The sequence below is a fragment of the Homalodisca vitripennis genome, chromosome 5 (assembly GCF_021130785.1).
Source record: "Homalodisca vitripennis isolate AUS2020 chromosome 5, UT_GWSS_2.1, whole genome shotgun sequence".
NCBI classification, from domain to species: Eukaryota; Metazoa; Arthropoda; class Insecta; order Hemiptera; family Cicadellidae; genus Homalodisca; species Homalodisca vitripennis.
The window spans coordinates 83,816,444-83,842,951 of record NC_060211.1 but is presented as its reverse complement, the minus strand read 5'-3'; the positions used below and the strand labels follow the sequence as shown (position 1 = coordinate 83,842,951).

Here is a 26,508-nt window from a genome sequence, read left to right as displayed (position 1 = left end):
GAAACCTATAGAAATTTTGCATAAAGCTTTATGTCGATATAGCCAATATCGACGATAGTATATGTCACTCACAATTTCTATTTTGCCTACCAGGGAGTGTAAAAATGTCTTTTCTGCAGAACTGTGTCTGTCTGTCTATAAACTTGACATTTTTGACGTACTCTTACCTTATCTACTTTATTTGGTTTGAATTTTTTAGATAACACGACTATTATTGTGCTTTAGTTTCTTATTGAAATTTACGGACCGGATCGTCCTCTCACCCCGGGTTTTAGAATGCTACTAATCAATAGTTGCTTATTATGTGCTATACATACAGGTTGTATTTGAACACTCGATCTTGTTAAACGATTCTCGAGAGGTCATGCAAACAAACGTACAGATATACATGATTTTTTGACATTCCATGTAAGTGACATCTCTCGCTCAGCTAGTAACTTAATGCAAAGTAAGTAAAAGAAAATACCATGAAGCCCATTGTCTAACCTTCTACAGTAAAGGGGCAGATCCGTTCTTGAAAGTTCCTGTTTATATTTTCAAATAACCAAGAGATAACAGTTGTACCAATATAATGTCATGATATTCTCATATTCAGGGGGGAGTGGATGTAGTGCCTTCGGCGGTTAGCTCTGTACCTCTTCCTCTAGCACCTACTTCTTCGGAGACCGCAGCCTTGGACGGTCACCCCTCTTTGAATGTTTTGCCCTCAGTGGCCAGCTCTGTACAACCACCTCTATCTCCCACTTTGTCGGGAAACGCAGTCATAGGCCGCCATCTCTCTGCAGATTAGCCCATGTGAACATTCGTTCAGTTAACACGGGGTTCAGTGAGCTCTGCTCTGTGGTTGGGGATTTTGACTTTGATTTCCTGGGTATCTCAGAGACCTGGCTTACTCCTGATATGTCTTCAATTGTTACAGTTTGAAGGGCTATTCATTTTGGCGTTTTGATAGGACGTGCGGCCCTGGCTTGCCTTCAAATGGCGGCGGTGTCGCCGTCTACTTCAGGGAAAGATTCGATATGAAGCGGATCTATCTTGATCATATTGATGGCCGGCTGGAATACATATGCGTGTTGGGAAAAGTTCAGGGATTACGCTTGTGTGTCTGTGTGGTCTACAAGCCTCCGAATATCCCTTACTCATGCTTTACTTCTCTGTTCCACGCCCTCTTCATTGACATGCTCTCTCAAGTTGATGAGGTGATTTTGATGGGCGACTTTAATGTTGATCTTCTTGGGAACAATAAGCCGGAGTTCAAGTATTTCAGGAATCTCTTGGCATCGATGAACCTTGCTCAGATCGTCAATGAGCCCACCCGCAAACAGACAATACCGCAGCCTTGATTGATCATATCATCGTTAGGAATTCCCTGAGCAACATGACTGTTGGTGTGGTTGACACGTCTAAGATCTTGGATGGTCGAGGCAAGCGTATCACTGACCACAAGTTGGTTTTCTGTGACTGCCCTTGCAAGACTAAGGAAAGGATGAAGGAAAAATTCATTCCCTACAGAGAGAGAACTGTCAAAGGTGGATCTGCAAATGTTTTCCTCAGAGCTTTCCTCCATTGAATGGCATAGGGTTGAACTTCAGAGTGATGTTGACGATGCTGTGGATATGTTAACCACGGGAATTACACAGGTATTTGATGCATGTGCTCCATTGGTAAAAAAGCGTGTGACCAAAAGGAAGGCGCCCTGGCGAAATTCAGAAATAATGCTTCTGACACGCACAAAAAACCAATTTAAAAAAATTTACTTTGTCGTAATGATGCACGTGCGAAAGCGGCATACTGTAGCGCACGCAATAAACTCAATTACGCCGTTAGAAAGTCAAAAAAATATTTTTTGCGGCAAAGTTAAAGTGCAGTGACTCAAAATCTTTCTGGGCAACCTTGCGCGCAGAAGATCTAAAGGTAGGCACTGCTGGCGGTTCTGTATCGGTTAATATTTCCCCGGATGAAATTAACCGCTACTTTGCTGGCTTGGGCGGCGATAACAGTGTGAACCCGGAAAGGCTCGCTTTTTATAAGCACGCTACTTGCGAAAAGGTGCAAGATAAATTTCAGTTTCGGCAGGTGAGCGAGAGTGAGGTAAAAAACATTATCAACAGTATCTCCACAGCGGCCTTTGGCATTGACGGAATTTCAATCATCATGGTCAGAGCAGTTAGTCCTTTCTGTATCGGGGCTATAACCCATATCATTAATCTCTCTCTCTCCTCTGGCCGATTCCCCTCTGGATGGAAAAAAAGCCTGGTTATCCCTCTTCCCAAAAATAGTAATCCTACAAATGTGTCCGAGCTTAGGCCCATTTCCATTTTACCAGTTCTGTCTAAGGTATTGGAAAGAATTGTGACAAATCTTTCAATCAACAAATCTGCATAGAAAATATTGGAAGTCCCAGAACTAATGGAGACTGGGAACTGTACAAAGAGGCACGAAATAAATTGAACCTGATGATATGGAAAGCAAAAAAGTCATATTTCACTGAAAAATTATCATCTTCAAGTAACCCAAAAGATTTCTGGACGTGCCTCAAGAAATGTAATGTAGTTGGAAATTCTACCAATAACTGTTTGCCTCATAATTTGAATATAAATGATATTAACAGATACTTTGTTGAGATGGGCAGTGCAAATGAGGTTAGCGAAGAAAAAATAATTTATTTGAACTCGAACAAGTTAAATAATGATACCGTTAATTTTAACTTCCATGCAGTCACTGACAAGGACGTGAAATCAGCAATGAATGAAATAAAAACCAGAGCAGCGGGCAGCGATGAAATTACTATTCAGATGATTAAAGCCGTGAGTCCATATGCACTAGGTGCCATCACACATTTGATAAATGAGTCCTTGTCTGAAGGCATGTTTCCACAAAGATGGAAAGAAAGTATAGTTCATCCCCTACTTAAGGTACCCACCCCTCATAGTGTTAAATCAACTTAGGCCAATATCGATTTTACCAGCGATGTCCAAAATATTGGAGAAAATTGTTACTAAGCAATTGATGAAGCACAGGATGATAAGAACATTCTTCCTAAAACTCAATCTGGCTTCAGACATAATCATAGTACTTGCACTGCCCTGATGAACTTATTTTCCAGATTTGATTGACTCTAAAGACAGTGGGAAAATACAACTCCATTGTTATGTTGGATTATTCGCAGGCATTTGACTCAATTAGTCACAAAATGTTGTTGGCCAAGATGCACTATTACAGCTTTGGAAAAAAACGCTATTGAGTGGGTGAAGTCTTATCTTGGAGGAAGAAGCCAGGTGACAAGGGTTGAGGGCGAGACATCTGCCTCTCTAAGTAGGGAGCGAGGTGTGCCTCAGGGAAGTTGTCTTGGTCCTGTACTGTTTAACCTGTACACCTCTGACTTCCCAAAGTGTATTAAACATTGTACGGCTCATATGTATGTGTTTTGACTGCCAGTTGCATTTGTCCTATGACCCTAGCTCAGTTCAGGTGGCTTTTGCCCATATAAACTCTGATCTTGAAAACATCAGTAAATGGTCTGTATATACAATGGGTTAAAGCTCAATGTTGGCAAGTGCACTGTCCTTCATACTATACCACACAACACAATACAAGCCTTGACAGACAGTGGTGTGGGGATTGCTCTTGATGGGGAGTTTTTGACCTTGAGTGACAGGGTGAAAACGCTCGGCATCATGCTTGATAGCGATTTAACATTCTCTGAACACGTCACTTATGTCATACAACGTGCACTTGGCAGATTAAGAGGTCTATACAGATTCAGATTCAGATCTCTACTGCCGGATTTTGCGAAGCTTCAGCTTATGCAGTCGATGGTTTTTTCCGTCATTTATTACTGCTATCCAGCTATGGTAACAGCATCTCGCGGGGGGACGTAGAACGTATTCAGAGACTTCAAAACTCTGCGATGCGTTTCATTTTCAACTTGAAACGTTTTGATCACGTGTCCCCCTTTCGAGATGCTGCCAGCTTGCTACCAGTGGAGTTCCGTCTGCAGGATGTTGACTTGCTCATTGGTCCACAAGGTCCTATCACACCAGGAACCGCAGTACCTGAGCGAGCGGTTGTTGTTCCGGGGAGGGGGTCTCGCAACGCAGTACCCGCCATGGCTACCTTCTTGACTTTCGAAAAGTCAGGCATTAAGTCGGGAGGAAAAGTTTTTCGTATTTCGGCCCTAAATTGTACAATGACCTCCCCCTTAGCCTTAAGCAATACAGTTGCAATTCTTTTAAATTAAAACTTAAGGACTACATATGTGGTGATAAATAACGTATTTAAGTTGTTAGTGTATAAAGTTTTAGTATTTAGTATTAATCCAATGTTGTTCCTTTTAGTTTTAATCACAAGTCTTTGTTATTTAGTATTTAAGGCTATTAAATGACTTGAGTTGTTCTGCAAAACAGTGTATGTACTGAGAAACGCTTTGTAAATAAAGGCATTTTGATTGATTGATTGAAATCAGTTGGTTTCCTTCCTGGAGTGCAGCGGTGTTTTGCCCGATAGTCAGTCTGGTTTCAGGAAGGGTTTCAGTACTACATCTGCTCTACTAAGTTTGACAAGCCAACTGTTTTCCGCCAGGGATAAGAATTTCTGTAGTAGTTTAGCTGCTCTTGATTTCTCACATGCATTCGATTCAGTGAATTTTGATATGTTTTTGGCTAAGCTACATTACTACGGTTTTGATCAGGTTTCAACAATGTGGTTTCGCTCTTATCTGATCGACAGAACCCAGGTAACCAGGGTGAATGATCGTCTTTCAGGGATTGCTCTCAAGGAGTCAGGGGTTCCTCAGGGTAGCTGCTTAGGTCCTATTATGTTTCTATTGTGTTTTATTATGTTTCTATTGCGGATCTTAATCTTGAGTTATCATTCTGTTCCCTTTACTCCTACGCTGATGACACTCAGCTTGTGTTGTCATATCCTCCATTACAGTCTTCCTTGGCAATGCAGCAGATTAATGCTGATTTGTCGAGGGTCAGGCTCTGGGCTGACGATCACGGGCTTCAGTTGAATCCAAGAAAGTGTTCACTTGTTAATTTTTACCCCTCTTCAAATGCAGTCTTTCTTGGTAATGGACCCTTGGGAGTTTCCTTGGGAGGTGTTCCTTTGCAGGTTTCGGACACAGTAAAAATCCTTGGCGTTACTTTTGACAAGCAGTTAACCTTCTTGAACCATGTTCAAAATATCAATCGTGGTGTAATGAATAGGTTAAGAGTATTGTTTAGGTTTAAGGGGTTACTCCAGGAGGAAGTGAAACTTAAGATTGTCAAAGCTGTGGTTTTCCCAGTTATTGTTTATGCTCTTCCTGTATTTGGGGGAAGATTGACCCTTGAGGGTACAGTCCTGATTGATAGGTTACAGAACTCTGCTCTAAGATTTGTGTACGGCCTGAGAAAATTTGATCACGTTAGCCAGTATCGCCGTACAGCAAGGATCCTTCCGATAAAGTGCATTTTCAAACTTCAGGTGGCTTGCCTTGTTCACAAGGTGTTGCTGACGGGAAAGCCCTCTTACCTCAGGGGGATGCTACAGACCCGGGCTGAGATTAGGGACTGTCACATTCGGCAGGACGCCATGCAGGAGGTGCCCAGGGTCAGGCTGGAGATGGGGAGGAATGGATTTAGATACTTTGGCCCCCAGTTATACAACAGCGTCCCTCACAGTCTAAAGGCTTATGGATATTCCTCGTTTAAAAACAATCTCAGACTGGCTTTGGAGGAGGAGTGTTTCACCCCTAAATAGCTATTTAATCTAATGTATTATCGGTTTGATTAGTTTAATTTTGTATTTCTCGGATGATGATAGATAGATGTGTATGTGCCTTGATTGAAAATGTATGACTTGAGTTATTTTGAAAAACAACAATGTAATGTTGAAAATCGCTTCAAATAAAGACGTTATTATTATTATTATTATTATTATTATTATATGTTGTCTTTTCTGTGAAAACGAATTCCTACAAAGAACATGGGATCTACTACGAACACTTATCATCGGCAAACGCTGCAAAAAGCTTAAACGCCACGCTAACGATGGTAAATGCCAAAACAATACTGGCATCCCCTCCAATCCTCTTTAACAATCCAGTTAAAAACGAAATGGGGTTTTAAGATTCCATACAGCCTAACTTTTCACAAGCTAAAATGTTTTACTGTAGTTATTTTTTACATTATTATTTTCTTATGCAGTTCACTATCTAATATGATAAAACTATTTTAGTTTCACCTAATGTTATGTTTTATTATACAGTATTGACTCTGCCGATTTATAACGGAATTGCTGAGTATAATAATAAACGTACTAGTATGGGTTATTTAATTATTGCATTAATGGTACAAATTAATAAAAACTTCGACCACGTGAACTCTCACACTATACTCCACAAACCCTCCTACTGTCCAACACCAGATAAAGACTTGAGTCCAACTTTCGTTGAAGATTTGAGTGTCAAAACAACGCTGAAATCAAAACATGTAATACTTAGATAACAATTAGATAAAATTAATACACTTGCACGCTATTTCTATTCATTTTTTATCTCACAAAAATTCCAATAAAATTAATTACTGTCACAGAAGAGACAGAATATAACAAAACATATTAAAATGGAATTCAACATATTGAAAGAATGAACGAAGGCAGATTGGTTAAACAAGTAGTAACCTACAGAAAGTTCAGGGCTCTCATTGGGTCGTAACCTCTCTTCTGTCATTGGGATTTTTTCCCAGATTCTATCCACAAATATGATACTAATACCTGCATATCTGCCTGCCTGCCTAAACTACAGGCAGCGCCGATAGAGAAGGAACGTCGGTCCAAGGCAAGATGGCTAAAATAAAGACAGAAAAGGTTACAAGCCTAATCCTCCTCCGGACATCTAAGGATCAATCGTATATTACTAGTAACCTAATTTGTGCGAGTAGTTGTGATAACACCCACAGGACAATAAAAAACTAACTCTGCCACAGTACAAGCGGAAAGAACAGAAAGACAAATGGCATCAAGCTTCCGGAACTTCCACGAAAAGAATGTTCATTTAACACCCAAGATGGATACCGGTCTAGAATCTGTAACCACTAAATAAATTATTCGTTGTTTAAAAACTAAGCGATCCACATAACATTGTTCAAATTCCTCCTGGCATTCGATAAACGTCGTTTATTTTATTACAGAAAGTTAAATCCATTACACTACTTAGATCTTGAATAATTTAATTCTAATGCTCCTAATTTTACGAATTCCACAAAAAAAGAAGAGGTTTGTTTTACCGAGGTTCAGTATTAAGTGCTGATTTCAGCTTATCTTACAGCAGGATTAATAGTTGATTGTTTACACCTAATTACTCGTAGTCAGTATCTCCGGTTAACGCTGAAGATGCCTTAATATACACTTAATATTCAGATATACGTCACAGTGCAGGACTGAATGATGTTATGTCGTTCATAAGAAAGAAGAAAGAGGGACTTAAAACAGAGCCCTGAACTACTCCTAAATTAGCAACGAACAAGTATTGTGCAATGGATATTTTACAAAATAATACAATACATACAAACAGTCGACGTCAATAATGACTATGTAACTCTGTATATTAAGAACCACCAATAGATTGGTGGAAATAGATGATAATGACATGTATTAACCGATCCTCCCACTAAGCCTTTCGTTGTTTTCCACCAAGGTTTTCTTCTTTATTTTCGTTTATACATATTTGGACATACCTCCAGTATTACATTCACGTTTGGCTTTCTAAAACTAAAACAAATTTGAACTGATGATAAATAAACCATTTCTTCTCTTATTTGTTTATCTGTATGCGTTAATAAATATCTGCTAACGTTATCTCATTTTTAATGTATTCCTTCCCCTTATCTGCAAAATATTATAAGCAATTTCAAAAGTAATATTTAATTGTGAAAGCGCCCGCTAGTTGGCTGAGCTTTAGCGAAGCCTATCCCTCGTAGGAATGTCAAAGTTTCAATTCAATCTGCCTGTCTGTCTGTCCGTCCGCAAGATATCTCAAAAACAAAGTGACCTATAGACTAGAAACTTTGCTTGAAATTGTTAAATTAACAACACTGAGTTCGAGAATGGTGCATGTCGCTCCATGGAATGTGGCCGAACGGTAACGGTTACATTAAATCGGTCTTATGAGTAACAATAGTAGAAATATTGTACTAGAAATACTAGTAGAATATTGTATGTAATATAGTATTTGCCATCTCGAAAATGTTCCTTTAATTTATATTATTATTGTAAATGGTGTATCCGTTGGAAGAATAAATAAATAAATAATGGAAACAAGAAAAAGTACAAAAAATTGATTTGTTAACATACTGAATTCAATCACTTGAAATTGTAACATGTGACTTTTGTTCGTGGAGTAAAAAGAAAAAGTGCGGAAAGTCAATGTTAAAACTCTCAGCTGGAATTTGTTTTCAGCGCACTCTTGCATTTCTAGCAGCTAACCGGAACTTTTACAATTTAAAAACTGCAACGAAACCTGCATTAATAAGATAAAAATGAGAATGCACTATGTGGTAACATATCTAGAGAATTATTTAATCTGTTGCTTTAAATTTTGCGTGATACATCATTTCTACAAAACAAGAATTAGTTGTCCGCATGTCCAACCATGAAATTTGGATTAGCGTCATGGAAAGTTTATGACTCATTAGGTTGACACAGTTTTTCTTTTCTTTACCGGAGGGAGTATGACATTTTTTTATAGTATATACTTTCTGTCCACAGAAATCTCGAGAATGAAACGATACAAAGATTTGAAAGTTTGCATCCAACTTCAGCGAAGTCTGAACCCGCCATGTGGTGTGACGTGTAAATAACAAGTATATAATAGATTTGAATAGAAAAATAACGTAACAAGTTCTAACATAGTAGTAAAAACATCGCATTCAATAGTTCACAGATCATTTAGGTGGAAATTTGAATTCCATTACCAAAATTATGATTATTATATAACTTGAAGACAAAATTCTTATAATCATACTGTTCAAAAATGAATTTTAACAAGATTTGTTTATACCTACACAACTTGCAAGCTCTATATTTTAATGGTGACCACCATCACGTATTCAACATTAAACTCTACAGACCTGCAAGTTTATTGTTTTGCCTATATATACGTCATGAACTATGTTGACCTTAATATTTACGATTCTGTTGTTCAATATCCTGAACGTTGCACCGATACTGCCATGTCACACAGAAGAATACGGTTGCTATGGATACCAAGAGGCGACCGTCTCACCTCTAGGAAATCCAAGTCAGGTATTTTCCATGCGCAAAGAGACAGACACTCCGATCGCGGTTCTCATTTCAACTCATAATTTAAATAAAACAGTCAAATTACTGTACCCAGTATAAAAGTAGGTGTTGTCTTATTTGAAGAATCTTAAAACGTCTTCAATGTTGGCAAACCACTAGATTTCTCCGTTCCACCACGGTATTTAATGCATATTAGAGTGTTTTGGAAATGTTAAAAACATTGGACAGAACATTAGTAAAAAATTTGTGTTTATTTAATCTCATGTCAAGGTAGCGCGCAGAATGAATCAATAATATTTCGGTCGTACTGATTCAAGTAATAAATAAACAAAAATAATTAAAATTTACATCTTGTTATTATTGTTTTTGTAATATTTCAAGTGAAAGAAACTCAACAGATATGCTTTTAAAGGATTAAAACCTGTAAGTTTTTTATACCCATTTATTACTAGCCGACACTGCGAGATTCGTATATAACATGTATTACTTTTTAAGCAATTCAAACTAATCTTGTGTACAGATGCGTTAGATAACATGTTATTATTGGAAGGAAAATTGGATTTAGAAAATTTGCAATAGTTATAAGTTACAAAAAGTACAACATCCTAATTTTGTAACATACTACGATGGCAAATGTCCGAAACTCTATCTTTCTTTCATATCATCCATAGTCAATAACGTGCTATAAATTCAGAATGTTTTTATTCGTACCTACTGATAAATCTTCAAAACTATTTCCAAATTTGATGCTGTTTTTTTATTCCAATTACATAACATGTTTACTAACCAAATATTCGGATCACGGATATCTTCATAAACCAAGTTATCCACATAATCAGTCACTCAGTTCAAAATAGAGAAACTCCGTAACATTCTCGAAAAGCAATAAATAACTGTTCGACGGATATATGTTCACTTGGCTGCTAGAACACATGACTGGAGTTAATTTCCAAATACAAAAACAATCAGGCTAACTGGCTCTCGAGTTCTGTTGCACTGTGCAACAAAAGTGGCTGTCCCGTATCTGATGCAATTAATGGTCCTCAACTGAACCAGATGTTTTCAATTAAAATCAATTGTAGAGAGATCCGCAAAACCCACAAAATATATTTACATAATTTTTTATTATTTTATCTACACTTAGGCTTCCAGTTTTAAAACTAACTTATTATATTTGTTAGTGAAAATAGACATGAGAATACTTTCTTGAATTACTTTAAAATCGTTTTTTTTACAACAGTACATTAACATAAACATTAAAACTGGCATTCAATAAAATAAATATAGTTGTGAATATGTAACCCAAATGCCTACAAGACCACTTGTTTTCTGTTAAAGTTTTCTTGTTTAAAATAAAATAAATTAAATTAATGTTACTTTCTTGATTTAAAATTAAAATCCAACTAACAATGTAACTTTTTTATAAAATTCAAATTAAATAAAAATATATATTTCATTTAAAATAAAATGTACGTTATAAGCGAAGCTAAAATACCCCTGAACTAAAACCTCGCTAAAAACTTCTTTGTACACTCCAAGTTGAAAACAAGTTGTACACTCTTGCTATAATGCGTTAATTTATTTAGTGTTCTCCTATCAAAAGTATGCAATAATCCCTGTAAAAGAGAGGTAATATTAGTAATACAACAAAACACTTTCACAAAACAATTCGACTATAAAATTTCTACTTACGCAAAATCCCACGCAGAGTTTTATATGGAACAGAACAACCGGGAAACCAGAAATAAAAACCGCCGAACACCCACAAGACGCCGAGATGCGAGCATCGGAGTTTTTATACCGACCACTTCCCTAACAAAAACTACCTCTTTGATTGGCCTCTGACTATCCAATCACAAGGCTACAAAAAATTAATGGTCAACTGTTCATCCTTTAATGTAACTAGTTATCAAAGTCGGCTTCCAGATAAACCGTTGTTTTTCTGTACCATCCCTACATTCACGGATACTTAGTTGAGAAGTTTTAATTTTAATTTTACCTATATTTTGAAAAATCTACATATATTCAAAATATTTTCGTATGTATTGTCTCCCATAATTATTTATTAAATATATTTAAATTTTCTATGTAGCAAATGCTCCATGAATGTTAGCACCTTTAACAGATTGGAGCTGTCTTAAGAAAAGTTAGGTACAATTTCCAATTTCGTAATTACACTTATATGGGTTACTACAAATTTGTTTTTCTCTTTCATTTAACCAGAAAAAGATCCAAAATTGCTATTTTTGTACATAAAACTCTCAAAACCACCCATTATGAATTGTATCCTCCAGTTAACGAACTCATATAAAATTATTTGGAAATTAAGGTCTTTGCTCAATTTAACGAATATAACTGAAAAGTCCATCCAGAAAAACTTCCACACTCAAAATATTTAGTAGAAAATCAGTATGTAGTTATAATACAGTTAAAGGATTTAAGGCAAGTAGAGGAACGAACGAACACTACAGCTGTTTTTACTAACGAAAATTCGTTAATATTTATAACAGTATTAGCATTATTTTTAAACACGGGAGAGAAATGGTAGAATGAACACCGGCGAAAATATGTACAATATAAACATCCGTGACGATACTAAACTACGAACATCTGGCAGTGTTGATCACGTGACGTAAGCTGACGTCACGAAATCACCTCATCCAATAATAGCCAGCCTCAAATTATTGCAGTTTGCTTACTGCAATGCAGTGGATACGCTACAAATAGTATCCACTAAACTTACTCTCGGCATCATCACACACGTCATTAAGTAATTCTCGGTGGAGTATGATACAGATCACATTGACTTCAGGACCAATGCAATATTTATACTATTTTAAACTAGTTTAATTCCAGTAAATAAAAATATGTTCTAAAAATTAAAACTAGATATTAAAACGTTACTTTTTATTATAGCATAAATTCAAATCAGGAGAGTAAATATTAAAGTATTAGAGCACTTACGATAGTCTGTTTTTTATTATTATTTTAACCTTTCTTAAATTTATTCAATACATAAAATGATTATTCTTCAATTTAATTTTGTACAGATCAAGCAATTTTGTTAATATTTTTATAATTTATCATGCCTGTATTCGATTATTTTAGATGTATCACATGGGTTTGAGTAGTAGAGACGGCTTGATAGACCCAATCCCCGTCTCTTAAAAAAAATATTTAATTCATTTATTCAAATATTACCTGTTGGATCTTTCAAACGCTAAAAATGTTACACCGCATCGAATGCCAAGAAACTAGAAATAATGACAGCAGACATATGTTAAAAATTGAGAAAATACATTCAAATGAGATACTGAACATATTACGTATTCGCTTCTTAATTTTTCCTTTGGCTCTTTTAAAAGCGGATATGTTGTGCCGCTCAAATAAAGTACGGGTAAAAAGTTACGAGATCGATATATACAATTTCGCAAAAATAAAAAGTTTTAAACCGTAATTATTGAAACCTTGTTTTAACGATTTCAAATAGAATAATATTTCTTTTGGTATCAAAAGTTGTACAAAATCTTTTATTCCACCCCCACCACCCTTAAAAAGGGAAGAGTTGACACATTCCTAAGTTATTTATTTAAATTTAATTAATTCAAATATAAAATAATTTTTGGAAAGTTAATTCATAGTTTCAGCCAGCGTCAAATTCATTACCGTATATCGTCTCATTGTTAATTTTCTTCTAGATCACATTATTCGTTTATGTACCAGGAACTTATGTATATACGTGCTAAAAAGTCAACACAGTGATAATATGTGTATCTTTGACATATATGTTTGTGCTTACTTAGACCAGTATATTTACACAACAATTAATTGACAAATGATGTTTTCTTGTCTGTGGATATGTTAAGCAAGACTGTTATCGTCCATATCCCCATTTATTCATCCTTACGACTCCATCTATCATATCTAAAACACGGACAAACCTCAGAAACAGCAAAAGGCCGAGATTGTGTTCAAGACACCATAGTGAGCGTGGCTAGTAGTCACTACGATTCGAAGCAGCCAATGGTTCTTCATAATTTCAAAAATGTACCATGACTAACACGTGACGTCATAGCAACAAGTAATCACAAATGAAGGAACCCGTATCAGTTACTAACAAGAATAACGACACAAACTTCTGTACTCCGTCTAGTGTCTTCTCTCATCCAAATCATTCTGGAAGTTATACATTTCTATACTCCTTATAGGTAAGCGTAAATGTATTATTAGGAAATATTTGTGTATGCTTTTGATAAGTTATTAAAAGAGGAGAGGTGGACGTTAAATTCGTCGCTTAACTGTGCTCAAACGGGTGCGGTGCTGATCCGAAAATTGGCTTATCACAGTTTAAATAACATCTGTCAACTGACGGTTACGCCAATTTTAATGATAAGCCGGCCTGTTTATTTTACGCAGTTAATTTGCTTCTTACCAATTTCATCCTCAAGTCTTCCTGATCTGAGGGAAACCTCTTTTACCACAGTTACAAAATTCACATTTATCTCGTCTAGAATCAACTTATATCAATAAATGCATGCACTAGATTAATGTCATGGTCTGTGTTTTAACAATTTCAAAGAAAAGAAGTGTCTCGATTACTTAATTTTCAGCTATTCTGACTACTAGTGCGTGAGCGTCCGTAACAAGTGAGAAGTGTTAACAAATCACATGTGTACGAATATGTCTCTCCGTACGCTATTTCAAGAACTTTTGTGCTACAATACTCAAGTGCAAGTAATTTTTAATGCTCAGTTCCCTGCGTAAACGATTCACAAGGAGCCCATAAAAACCTTATGTATAAGCAAATATCAAGTTGTATTACGTATTAAGTTCTTGTCACACGGAAACAATAACATTGATTATAGAATGTGAAAAATGTCATAAAATTAGTATTTCAAGTTTATAATCATGCTTAATTAAGTCTAGCAATTCAGAATAATTCGTTTACAAATCTTTAACTCTGGATTATTTGACCATCTAAAGAAAACACAGTTCCTAGCTAGTAGTAAGTAGCGTATACGAGTTAAACCAACAATAAACTATTTTGATAACTAAAAAATGGCTGAAATAGTTGCACAGTCTTGTGCCTCGTGTATTACAAATAGAGTTTAATAGCGGCGGAAGGTATTTGGCAGGAATGCTGCATAAAGCTGGTGCTCGGAATCTGCTAGCCTGGAACTGCCAATTCGTCTGTTACTTCCAGTAACCTTCCTCCGTCGGGTTCATCAAATAATGTAGCAAGTGGAAATATATATATATATATATTTTTTTTTTGTTTTTTTTTTTTTTTTTTTTTTTTTTATTCGAGAACATTGGAAGTTGCTTACTCATGTATTCCGGGTTTATAGTCTGGTTTAAAGTGAAGAATGTAAAAAGACTGGGAGCAAAAAAAGACGTTCTTTGATTGCTGTGTCTTAAGTGCAAAATGCCACCCTTAAAACGTTTCTCATTCTAGGAGAAAATGAAGAACTACGCCATCTACGCTGTAAGCTAACCGGGAACGTAGAAAGCGGGTGTCTGCTGCTTAATGTTCTTAACCAAGCCAAATTCTGTAGTGTATGAAGTTAAATATCAATTTCTAACCATTATGACCATAGTTTACCAAGTGAAAAATAAATGGCAAGAGAGTCCAAAATTATAAAGGTGAAGAGACATCTGACACTGAAAACTCCTCTTTTAATTCACCAATTTCCAAAAAAATATAATTTTCTAAATTTAACGTATTGGTAAATTAGTAGTTTCAAACATTTAACGATATTCTGATTTTTCATATTAATGGTGTTTGAAAAAAATCAGCTGGTTGGAATCTATAAACAGTACCAAGGTCATAGAAGGCACATTGGTTTCGACGTAATGAAAATATTTTTTCCGAAATCCACAAAATAACCTTAAGCAATGAGTCTAAACCCCATTCAAGAACTACAAAACCAAATACAGATACGAACTCATCCAAGTAGCCAAATCATATCTTGTTTACAAACCAATCTGTCCTTTAAAAGATGTGTATAAAATTATTTGGGATATTATACAGGAAAAAACAACTTCAATCTCAAGACAAACATATTTCAGTGCAATATCTTGAATTTCACCTTACGATCCATAGACTCAGAATGTGGCTCCATCATTTTGGCAGACTCTCCAATGGAAGGAAGCTAACAATTACTAGAACCCTGATATAGGATTGAAACGGAATGCCAACACTGTTATCATGTTGACCCAAAATTATTCTCTGCACCAATGTTCAGTTATTTAAACAAATACTTCCGTACTTAGGTTCAAATTATTATTACGGACTGATTTCCCTCCACATAACCGAAAGAGTAGTACTTTGTGGTGCCCATGCAAACAGCCAGATGACGAGCGTCTTGAATAATTTAATAGCTCATTTGAACTTTAGAGTCTCACAAAGAATCCTCAAAAATTACGTTTGTTGACTTTCCCGGGACTTTACACTTAGGAAACAATTCTGAAAAGTTAGAGCAAACTTACTGCTATAAGTGGCCCAGGTATATTCGTATTGGATCAAAGGTTAGAAAACCTCTTAACTGAGAGGCACAGAACGACAGACCGCTTCCCTCCGCAAGCCGAGTTCTTTATCAATGAGTTCTCAAAATAGATTTTAAAGGTCCCATCACCGAAGGCACTTAAATAGCTTTTTACATAGCAAACATTTTATAGTATAAACGAGTTTTCGACGAGTGAATAAAATTAATTCTGAAAGAATCTAGCTTTACACGTTACACATACATTAAATTACTGCAAGACTTTTAAGTGAAAAATTAGTTTAACCATAAGATACAAGAAAACTTTTTTATGTGGGACTCGAAATGCTCAATGGCGTAACTTGCTATTCGGTTCAGCATAACCGTGAAATAAATCCTGAAAACCAAAATATCATATGAAGACAAAATAATCGCCAATGGTCGTAAAAAGGTGAAATTTCCAAATTTCTCGAGATAAAACTCATGAGACTGAAGATCAAAATCTGGATCAAATAGATTATATTCAAATCATGTATTCAGAATATTTGTTATAACCTCATATTCAAGCAGCGCAGTAGATAATTATTAAGAGAAATTTGATGAACGTTTATTAATTGCTGTCAATAAAAACGCAAACAATTGACAAAACCATTTGGACGTTTGCCAGAGCGTTGTGCCTTGCCCAACCGCATTCTTGTCGGTACTTATTTATCTTCATAGAACAGCTGAGAGACAGAAAATAGAGCGTTGAAACCGTTAATGTAACACTGGACACTTCGTATAATACAATGTGATGTACAATTACACAGAATCATAAAATATTACATTTTACTGATAACCCATGAAGCATAGTTTTTTCATGCGTTCGAGAGCTATAACTGGACCAGTAGTGTGTGGCCAGTGCAGTCTCCCTGCGTGAGACTATAATTAAATCTATTCCAGGCCAGAGGCTTGGAAAGGGAGGCTCTGGCCTCTAGGTATCCATGGCAACCGATATTCCACTCTGGAGAATGGCAGTGTCAGAATGACAGGTATCCGGATAACCAATATAAGGTACTAACAATATACCTTATTCTGCAAAGTAGAAATTATGATGAATTATATACGTTTTACGCGAACCATTCAGTGTAAGGACAGAAATTAACACCAATTATAATATTATATTATAATATATTTCGTTTCGCATATTAAACATGCATTTTTAATATAAAATTGTTCTCACGCCTCCTCAAACAATTTTGAAATGCCTCCAAAGCTGCCATTGACTGGGTGAAGACCTGACACAAATAGAGGTGTGTAGGGTTTCGGAACCATAAACTTTGTCTTTAGTCTTTGCCAGACTGCAGAGACGCTGATGTAAACACTCGAGTGGCATGAGAGGAGTTAACTCGCTCTCTGATTCGCTGGAGCGGACTGCCGCGACCTCACTAAAAAACCCAGAATGATAAATCATGTTCCCTGTTAATTTTCTCTACTATTTACGAGTATACAGAACAACAGATAAATTTGTATTCTTCTAATTGCAGCTTTCTATTTAAATTACTAAAGATTAAAATTATGCCTAAATCCTATAATATTCTTGACAACACCTATCATTGTAATTTCTATTACCATGTTGGCACAAAGCATATACTACTGTGCCTGCTAGCTCATTATTATTGATACCTGAAGTCTTATTTTGACGCAGTCGGCCATAGATTGTATGTTAACAGACAACATTTTTTTGTACATAAATTATACCTCGGAGTAGGTCACATCTTGACGGTACATAGAGAGTGTACTTTTATGAATGAGAGTAAAATAAATTATATAAATAAAAAAGTGTACATGAATAAAGAATAGAAAATATTCAGAAATAGTTCTAACAAACATTCGACTAATAATAAACTTGGACAAAATGAACATATAAACTGCCTACAAAAGACGATTTAGTAAATGATAAAACCAATATCTACGGCAGGTACTGGGTACAGGGTGTCAATATTACTAGTTAGGTGTTAAGTTATCCATTTATTAAGCAATGGATTGGTGAAACCACATTGTGGCACTTGAAAATCTCAGTAACAATAACTGAGGAAATGTTTTTTTTTTTATATATAAACTACACAAACAGTTCTACAGCAGACCATACTGGTGTCAATCATAATGACTATAAACAATAACATAATTTTGGTTCGTTACAGAAAATTTTAATTCTTTGTCACTTAAAATACTTGTCCGACCTGCAAACAGATTAAATTAGCCCTATAGATTAAAGTTTTACATTAATTCTAAAAGAGCCCGATTTGACAAACTAACTCGTATTTCACACTGTTAACGACTTCAAACTTGAAAAGGAAGTAAAGAGATTCTAGGATTGCCATATAATTGTTCAACCTTCGCATACATTTCCTACACACCAAGATAACTTTATCCGGTTTCGTACCGTATGCGAGTATGAAACTTACTCCCAGATATCATCAAAATTCAGGAGGACAGATTGCGTTCTCATCAGTGTATTATAGCATTATATGATATTGAATTTACAAACATAATGGCGATTCTAATGTTGCTACTGTAAAATTGTTTAAAAAACACTCGAACTACAAACCACATCCACGGTTATTTAATATTTCACCCGATTAGAAGAATGGTCTTAACTTCTCTCAACAAATTACGCATGGTCATGAATGTTCTGTATAGGTCTAATCTAAACCAATCAATACATAAGAATCACAAAGTTACCGCAGTGGCTTAAAGTAAACAGGCAATATCGAGTATAACAATCACAAAGTATATTATTGACAGAGGAGGAAGTTGACATAAAGTGTACTCTGTACTGGAGTCACGCTATACAGCTCATGAACTCGCATATTTCATCCAACAAACGCAGTTTGTCAAAAGTATAAAGTCGTGTTTCCTCATGAAATCGTCGTAAACATTTGTGTTTTCTTACAGTTCGAGTTATAACATTATCGTAGCACCCACGTCGCGGATACGGCATTGTGTGATGTTTTCAGCCCATAGGTCAGCCCCTATACCTACGTTGAGGTAAACGTTGAAAGCCTAATAGATCACCTTGGCAATCAGGTCAAACTAACCATGCGTTGGTCAAGGTGTAAAAATTGTAAATAATTTCCCCGAGACAAACAATTTGATAACGATATACGGTATTGCTGGCGTAAACAATGTTGAAGCGCAGAGGCAAACACATGCGAAGAACATTATTAAAACTAACCAGACAACGTTAGCTATCTGTGTACCCAATAAAAAAACCAAACTAGCGCTTGCACGTTTTGCATGTAAACCGCGATTTTAAACTCTCATGGTTCCTCGACCTCGAATATTCGTGTAACTCGCATTGGATTCTGACTATAAAAACACTTCTGTTGGCATATATTTTTATTAATTCGTCTATTTAAATCACACTTGGTGGTCCTTTCAAAAAAATTCTTGCAAAAGTAAAAAAGGAAAAAAACAACTTTTTGGATCGAAGAGGATTTTACATATTTTCAAAACATCACATTCCACTGAGCGGTCTAAGTCGTTGGACTTGGGGTCTGAGTTAGAGATAGCGCAGGTTCAAATCATGTCTGTGACCGTTGCACTTTTTATCAGTACCATCAACCTTGTACTGTATCGACTCTCCCCCTTATTCTATTTGATAAGATCCTCGCATAGGCCAGTGGCCCATGAGGATGGACAGAATAAGGCTTAAAAGGGGATCGGTCTATCCTTTTATATAAAAAGCAAACAAAACAAAAAACAAAACACTGATTTTGTTCACTATTTTTTTATGCAGTAGAACAAGTTATGTGGACTAAGAAACCAATAAACAGTTGGTTAGTTTACAACACTATTTAGTACCAACGTTACCGTAACGTATTGTTTAGGTAATAACGTTTAATGGGCGAAACCCGTTACTACAAAGCCGGTGTTATGAGGCAGGGTGTAAAGTGAACAAGTGACCTGTAGGAAAGGTCGAGTAATGTATGACCAGTTAACTACTTTCCGGGATGGTTAGAACGTTTCAAATTCAACTGTCTGCTTTCATTATTTGTGTCATTGTTTTTATTTCCAATAAATTCAAATTTGTTTCATATAAATGTTCGAAATGTGCCTAAATATTCTGCAACACAATTATAATGCATTAAGAATTGATGTTTAGTGTTGTTCCATAACGAATAAACTCTTTTAACGTTCTTATTACCCTATTTGAGAACGTCAGTTTATAATTTGTATTTATTATAATATAATAGTATTATTTTATTGGGAAAAATTTGTATACAGTATATATAATTGGGATTAATTTATATATATATATATATATATATATATATATATATATATATATATTATATATATATATGTAATAATATAATATATAATTATATATATAATTATTATATATCAATTTTATATATATATATATATATTCTTTCATTAGATTTGCATAAACGGCAATAGCCTAATTTAATAATTCCAATAAAGATTGAATCACAAAAATTACTTGCTCCACCGTGATTCGAACCAGGATCTTTCACTTACCGGGTGAGCGTGCTACCCCTAAGAGATATATAGTTATATATATATAACTAAAAATTCATATTTCAATTAATTCGTGTGAATTACCATTCTACAATATTTATCAGAACACTGATATTTTTTCTTAAAATTACAAGAAACTACAGTTCAAAATCTAATAACTTGCTGTTACTCAAACATCACTTACATGTTACAATTTACTCTCCGATGTCTTGGCGAATTACGTCATGTCTCCGGGTGTTCCCGGAAGATAAAGGCTGGAACAATGAGGTTTGGGAGCTGAGGTGGATTGCTCTGGCAAGTGTCCAAATGGACTTTGTCAATTAATTTCGATGTTAGTAACAGCTGTTATTCACCAACCTAAAAAAGGCTTTCGAAAAGTATTTTAAGCCCGAGTATTTTAGTACTATTTGTATGACAATGTATTCTACCTAAGTATTCCAGAAGATATAAAATGTTAGGTACTATCTAATTTTTGTGAATATGATTTTGTAGAGTAAACAAACCCATTCCAGTCATCAATAAGGTTGTGTTCTTAAATTATACTTTATTTTATTTACCATCTCGATTAGCTCTATTACGAGGAGTTCTCTGTCTGACTATTTTCTTTTGCAGTTCATTTATTTCATAACAAACAACTACACAAAATAAATTCGATACATAGAGAGGGATGACTCACGCATAATAAATTCACAAATAAGTAATACGTATGATAAATTAATCCAGAACTAATGTAATAAACATTAATTTTTATGATTACTAAAGGAGTCAGTCACACATTAAAATGAAAATGAGAGCTCAATAAACCAAAAACGTTTACAATAATCTTTATTTCAAAGTACAGAGTAAGCATGGAGGTAAGGAGTCAACTATTGCCATCCTCTGTTAAACTAATACTGCATGCAGACTGATGAACGAGAATTTTGAAGATGTATATTTTCCAATCCGCAAAATCAGATATCCTTCATGCCTTTGAAGTAAAAGACGGCAAGCTATTAAGGTTAATCACCACAACGATTGCTGGAATAACGGGAAAATGGGGTGAACTTTGATTATAAAAGGCAGACAGTTTGGAGGAGAAGTGGCGTGACGTAGGTCACGTGGTGCTTGGCTCGTGTTGGGTAATAAACGTCAGCAAACCGAGGCTCTGCGTTAATTTCAGCCACAGTGTCGAGACTAGCCGGTCTCAGTTGAATGCTGTGTTATTTACGTACGAAAGTTCATATCCACAATAATGTATTATACAGAACAATCTCTCATTCTTTCTACGCCCACAAAACTTCCTGCATATTTCATTTTCTATAACTTTGTTCTCCACTGTTACATTTTTACATACACTTGGTCGCTTACAACATACCGTCATGGAATTGATTTGCTGTTACGTAATCTAAAACAAAGAAACACACTTACAGCCTACCAAAAAATGGAACCATACGTTTTTATTTGATGAAGACAAATTAAAGACACAAGATGGCCCATTCTTACACAGAATTTCACATCAGAATCCCAATTAATATATAAGGAAACCATTTACTTCAGCTAACTTAATAATATTAACTTTCATATTACTATGACAAATTAAAGAACCAAGCAATATAAAATTTGTCAACGCAAATGTACAAACATTAATTTTACCACGGAAGTTTTCCTACTAAAAAAAGCCGCTGCTAAATGATGAACTTACTAGGATATTACTAGAAATATAAAAAGACTGGTTCTACCCGTGTAAATTACCTCTGGATGAATATTTTTGCAATACTTTACGTTTATAACATTTTGTCTAATAAACACTATCTCATTGCGGAAAATGATAAGGTACAATGTAAAATCGATGATTGCATAGTGATTGCTGGCAGCATTATTTATAACCAATCATATCGCTATTGCAGTGACAGGGGCAGCCGGCACGTTGTGGCAGGTCAAGAGCACCTACTGCCCAGCACAAAGATGATGACGTATGCTGATATCACATTATCTGGACCAACAATAACCAGCGTGACTACGAGAGCAAGAGAGAGAGAGATAGACGGATTGCACAAACGTGTATCGTCATCACACACGTCACTAGCCGCCACTGGCTGGCTTATTTATAGACGCGACGTGTCGTGTCCGAGCCAAAACTACAGGCTAGGTAGTAACCGGCAACAAGAGCTTGGACATGCTTTTTTATTGAGCGACGCTGAATGTAAATAATATATGTCTTAAGTATCGTGTATGTACAATTTGTATATCCCCAATATTAAGTGATTGCAATTAATAATGTGCAAAGGTAGACACATATAAGTAAAATGTAAAATACATATAATAGCGCGATTCTACTGATTCAAAATCATTGTTAACTTGGTGTTTTAGATTTGTCACAATATCTAACAACTTTACGTTCAACGTATTCTATTTCTTTCGAACATCGTTCTATTCATGTAGTTGTCAAATTAAGATTGAAACATTAGATTGCACATGGGTATAGTCTAAACGCTATTAATATGGTTTTATGTGTGTTCCAGATACATTGAATTCAATCCTCACAATTTGTGTAGAAACACGTTATGCTCATTAGTAATGGTAATTGAAAATTAGTTTGGTGAATTTATGCTACCATGAGTAAACATTTTCCAATTGATAAAAATTGCATTTCTGATGCTCTCGTTGATTTGTAAGAACAAGGGCGGCAGGCAGAAAATTCTACCCAACGCAGGTAAAGGCTTCCTGTGCAATCACCGGAGATAATGGATTCGAGTGAGGGGTGAAGGTAATGAGGCAATGAAACACCGTTCCACTCTTACCAAGAAGATTAAAGGTGTAGTGGGACAAAGAAAATCAGAGCACGCGCCACTCTAGGTACCAGATGGCCTACCTGGCTCTTTCATGACAATTGAAATACGAGCTTATATAAAAATCAGGAATTATAGGATGGGTAGTGGACTCTTGGAACAGCAGCAGGAGTACAACCTTTATTAACCCACATTACCTAATTGTAATTGTATAGGACACCAAGGTATAGTTTTATTAACTTCCCTTAGTCATCATAGTTCTGTACTACTCTACATGCAGACTTGTAGTTAAGATCAGCTCATTCCTTAGTACTGGGAAGAATCATGGCTAGAACTATTGTTCTACAACAGTGTTTTAAACTAGTTGCATTTAGTGTTTTCACAATTTAGGTTCAAAATAGGCAGTATTGTTCCATATTCCAAACAAACTTCAAAATGCAACTTAAAACTATTAGATATTTTTTTTATTTCAAGATTTCTTTAAAAATGAACAAAAACTCTGAGATTGTGTCATTCAATACGATTTACTAATATTAAGAGGGATGCTCTCATGCTACATTTACACAGTGAAAATTTTGCTCAAAATAAAATAATTTACTTAATAAAAAGGTTAATTTAGTCCCAGTAGCCCATAAGGCCAACCCATTCCATCCAATTATTATAAACTTCTTTATAATTTTTTAGAAGTCTTGCGCCCTGCGTTCCTTCGTATAGATTATCTACAATAGATTTATATCCACGGAAAGAAAACTAGGCAAATGTACAAAACCATAAATTACTTACAAAATAATTAATGTTTTATACACAGTACACAGTGTTTTATGTACGGTATTTAATTTGGTCTAATACAATATTTAATGTCAATAAATATGTAAATGTGTAATTTTATAGTTAACTGGAGCGTCAGCTATTGTTATAATGCAGTTTAAAAACAAAGATATTTTTTTGATCATAGAATGTCTTTACAGGTTTTCACACAAAAAGGCGTTTTTCTAAAACAACTATGTGAGAATTTAAAACGTAATGCCCAACATCAAGTTACAAACATTAAATCAAGACGTAAAGGCTGCAGTTCACTGCGGAAGTTGTAACTTTATTCCTTGTAAGAAACAATAGTACAGCAGCAGCGTACTAAGGCCAGACCGGGTGCATACGGATAAGGTGTATATCATTAATATTGCACTGAGGGTAGCGCAGAGCAAGGGTCTGAGTTATAACTTGGTACTGTACATTGAACGGCCTTCCGTGACTCATCATACGATATACGATATCACCATGGTAGTGAATTGTTTTTATTAGAATCGAAATTAAACTAAGGAGATTAATATTGAAAAACCGGAAGCTAACAATATAATAAATAATTAAATACGTATTTCAATCTACATGGAGGACATAAACTAATACTTTGTGTTCTGTCCAATCCTGGGTTCTATAATGGTTATTAATATTTGATTTGATATTTATTCTCTTGTGATGGTTAATAATCTCATAGTTTGCTGTTAACGGGGTGAAGCGGCTGTGACGTTTGCTGTCGATAGCAGAAACTGGAAGATTGACATTCTCTAAGCTAAAGTAGCGAACTATCCTCACGGGAGCCTGACACATTAGTAGTCCTTAACGCTCATCTTCCTGTAACTGTAGAGTATTTTGAGCACTGTAATGACTTAACACACTTAATGAATCATACTGGGATGTCCTGTAGGATAGTGTGGATTAATGTGTGTGGTTGTGCCACAATGGCTCTGACATTAATTCCTTGTAAAGTAACGACTTGTAATTAAGTACTTACCACACTATATTTCAGGATTAGATTCGTACTCATTTAGTAAAATAAAATATATCTAGATATACAAATCCAGGGTAATTCATTAATATGATAATGCCGCACATCACAAAAGGATATAAAACACTGTTGTGTATGTCATTGATAATTCTATACCTCCTCAGGCAAGCTAACGTCCTGAGAGTCGTGGGTGGATATTCTTTGAATGCGTACCATTTTACTTTTCTTTTGTCGACAGTAAAACAAACTTAAAAGTTAGGATAATATAATTACAACAATAATAATAAACTCCAGTCCACCAGTAGAGACAACAAGCAATGTCTCCTTACACACTTTTCATTGCGTTTGTTTTCGAGAGTAAATTACCCTTTGTAAGAAATCTTGCAAATTATGTTTAGTTTCCTTTATTTTACGCTCAGTTTTGAGAGTGTTTTAGATAAACCTTCAGTAAAATATTACATATTCAATTCTGAACACATTTAAATTACTCTTGCAGGGTTGTCCGTTCAGATGTCATGTTTCTATAGCCTATCAAAGTCGTGTCCCATAAAGACTTTTTAAATTACTTGTAGGTGTGAAGTCACAATGGTTTATCTTCTTATATTTACTAGATATGCCGTTTAATTATTAGACTTTTAAGCTCATCAAGACTATTATCGTGTAATCAGGCATTCGACCATTCATAAACTAGTTTACAATGAGATCCAAAAAGAAGAAAACTATTTTAAAATTAAATACTCACTCATGTTGTTCAGGAATGTTTAATTAATAAATCGCTCCCCCCCCCACCACTCTGTCGAAAGCATTTTATGTAGCCTACACACGCTCGTTTTAGTTTATACAAACTTGCGGCCTTAAACAGGAATATCTTTAAAACCCCTCTCAGGTTGTATGAAATCTCAATTTGCTAACATTACTCGAAGCATTCCTTTTTCAAACAAAATACTTGAGGCCTGAGTCGACTAAATAATTTATTGTAGTGATATTCCTTTCGGTAGGCATTTTATGGAATAGTTCCAAATCGTTTCAATGGAAATGTCACAAACTATTCCAACAAAACTTCGTCACTTTGCACAGCAGACTTTGTCGATAAGCAGCGCCTAAATAGAGGCGAGGCTTCGCAGAGAGCTCAATTGGACAACAGTCGGCTCTCAGATGAGTTCGCACAACGCGAGTTTAAACAATACATTTTGGACTCATTCCAAGATAAGAATGACGTGAACGGGTTTACTCGAACGTTCACGCTTTACAATCCACAAATACCTTCAGTCCAGCATTTTTGACTACAACCAAATACCTTCAGTCCAGCATTTTTGACTACAACCAAATACCTTCAGTCCAGCATTTTTGACTACAACCAAATATGCGTACTTCCTACAGTAACTACCTCAACTATTAAAACCACCAACTACGGACGATATTCCCACAGTTCCGGTATTTTGGATTACTCAACTTCTGAACTATTTGGAGTATTAGTAAACCATAAAACCACTTGATCATTTCAACCGATAAAGTTACCTGAGATAACAATCAATAGAATTGATTTAGAATAAGGAAAATATTTTTAAGTTAAATTCATAGATAGCTCTTTAAGACAACTTTCCTGAATACAAAACAGTAGAAAAATTGTTTTTGATCATTCCTCGTGATAACAGGCGTTTAA

General features: G+C 35.4%; 1 protein-coding gene across 1 annotated transcript in view; it reads right to left on the bottom strand.

Annotated features, from left to right (window-relative positions):
* The window catches only part of LOC124362457 (disks large 1 tumor suppressor protein-like), a 354,467-nt gene that overhangs the window by 307,488 nt on the left and 20,471 nt on the right, over positions 1-26,508 (bottom strand). The gene's annotated exons all lie outside the window — the stretch shown is intronic.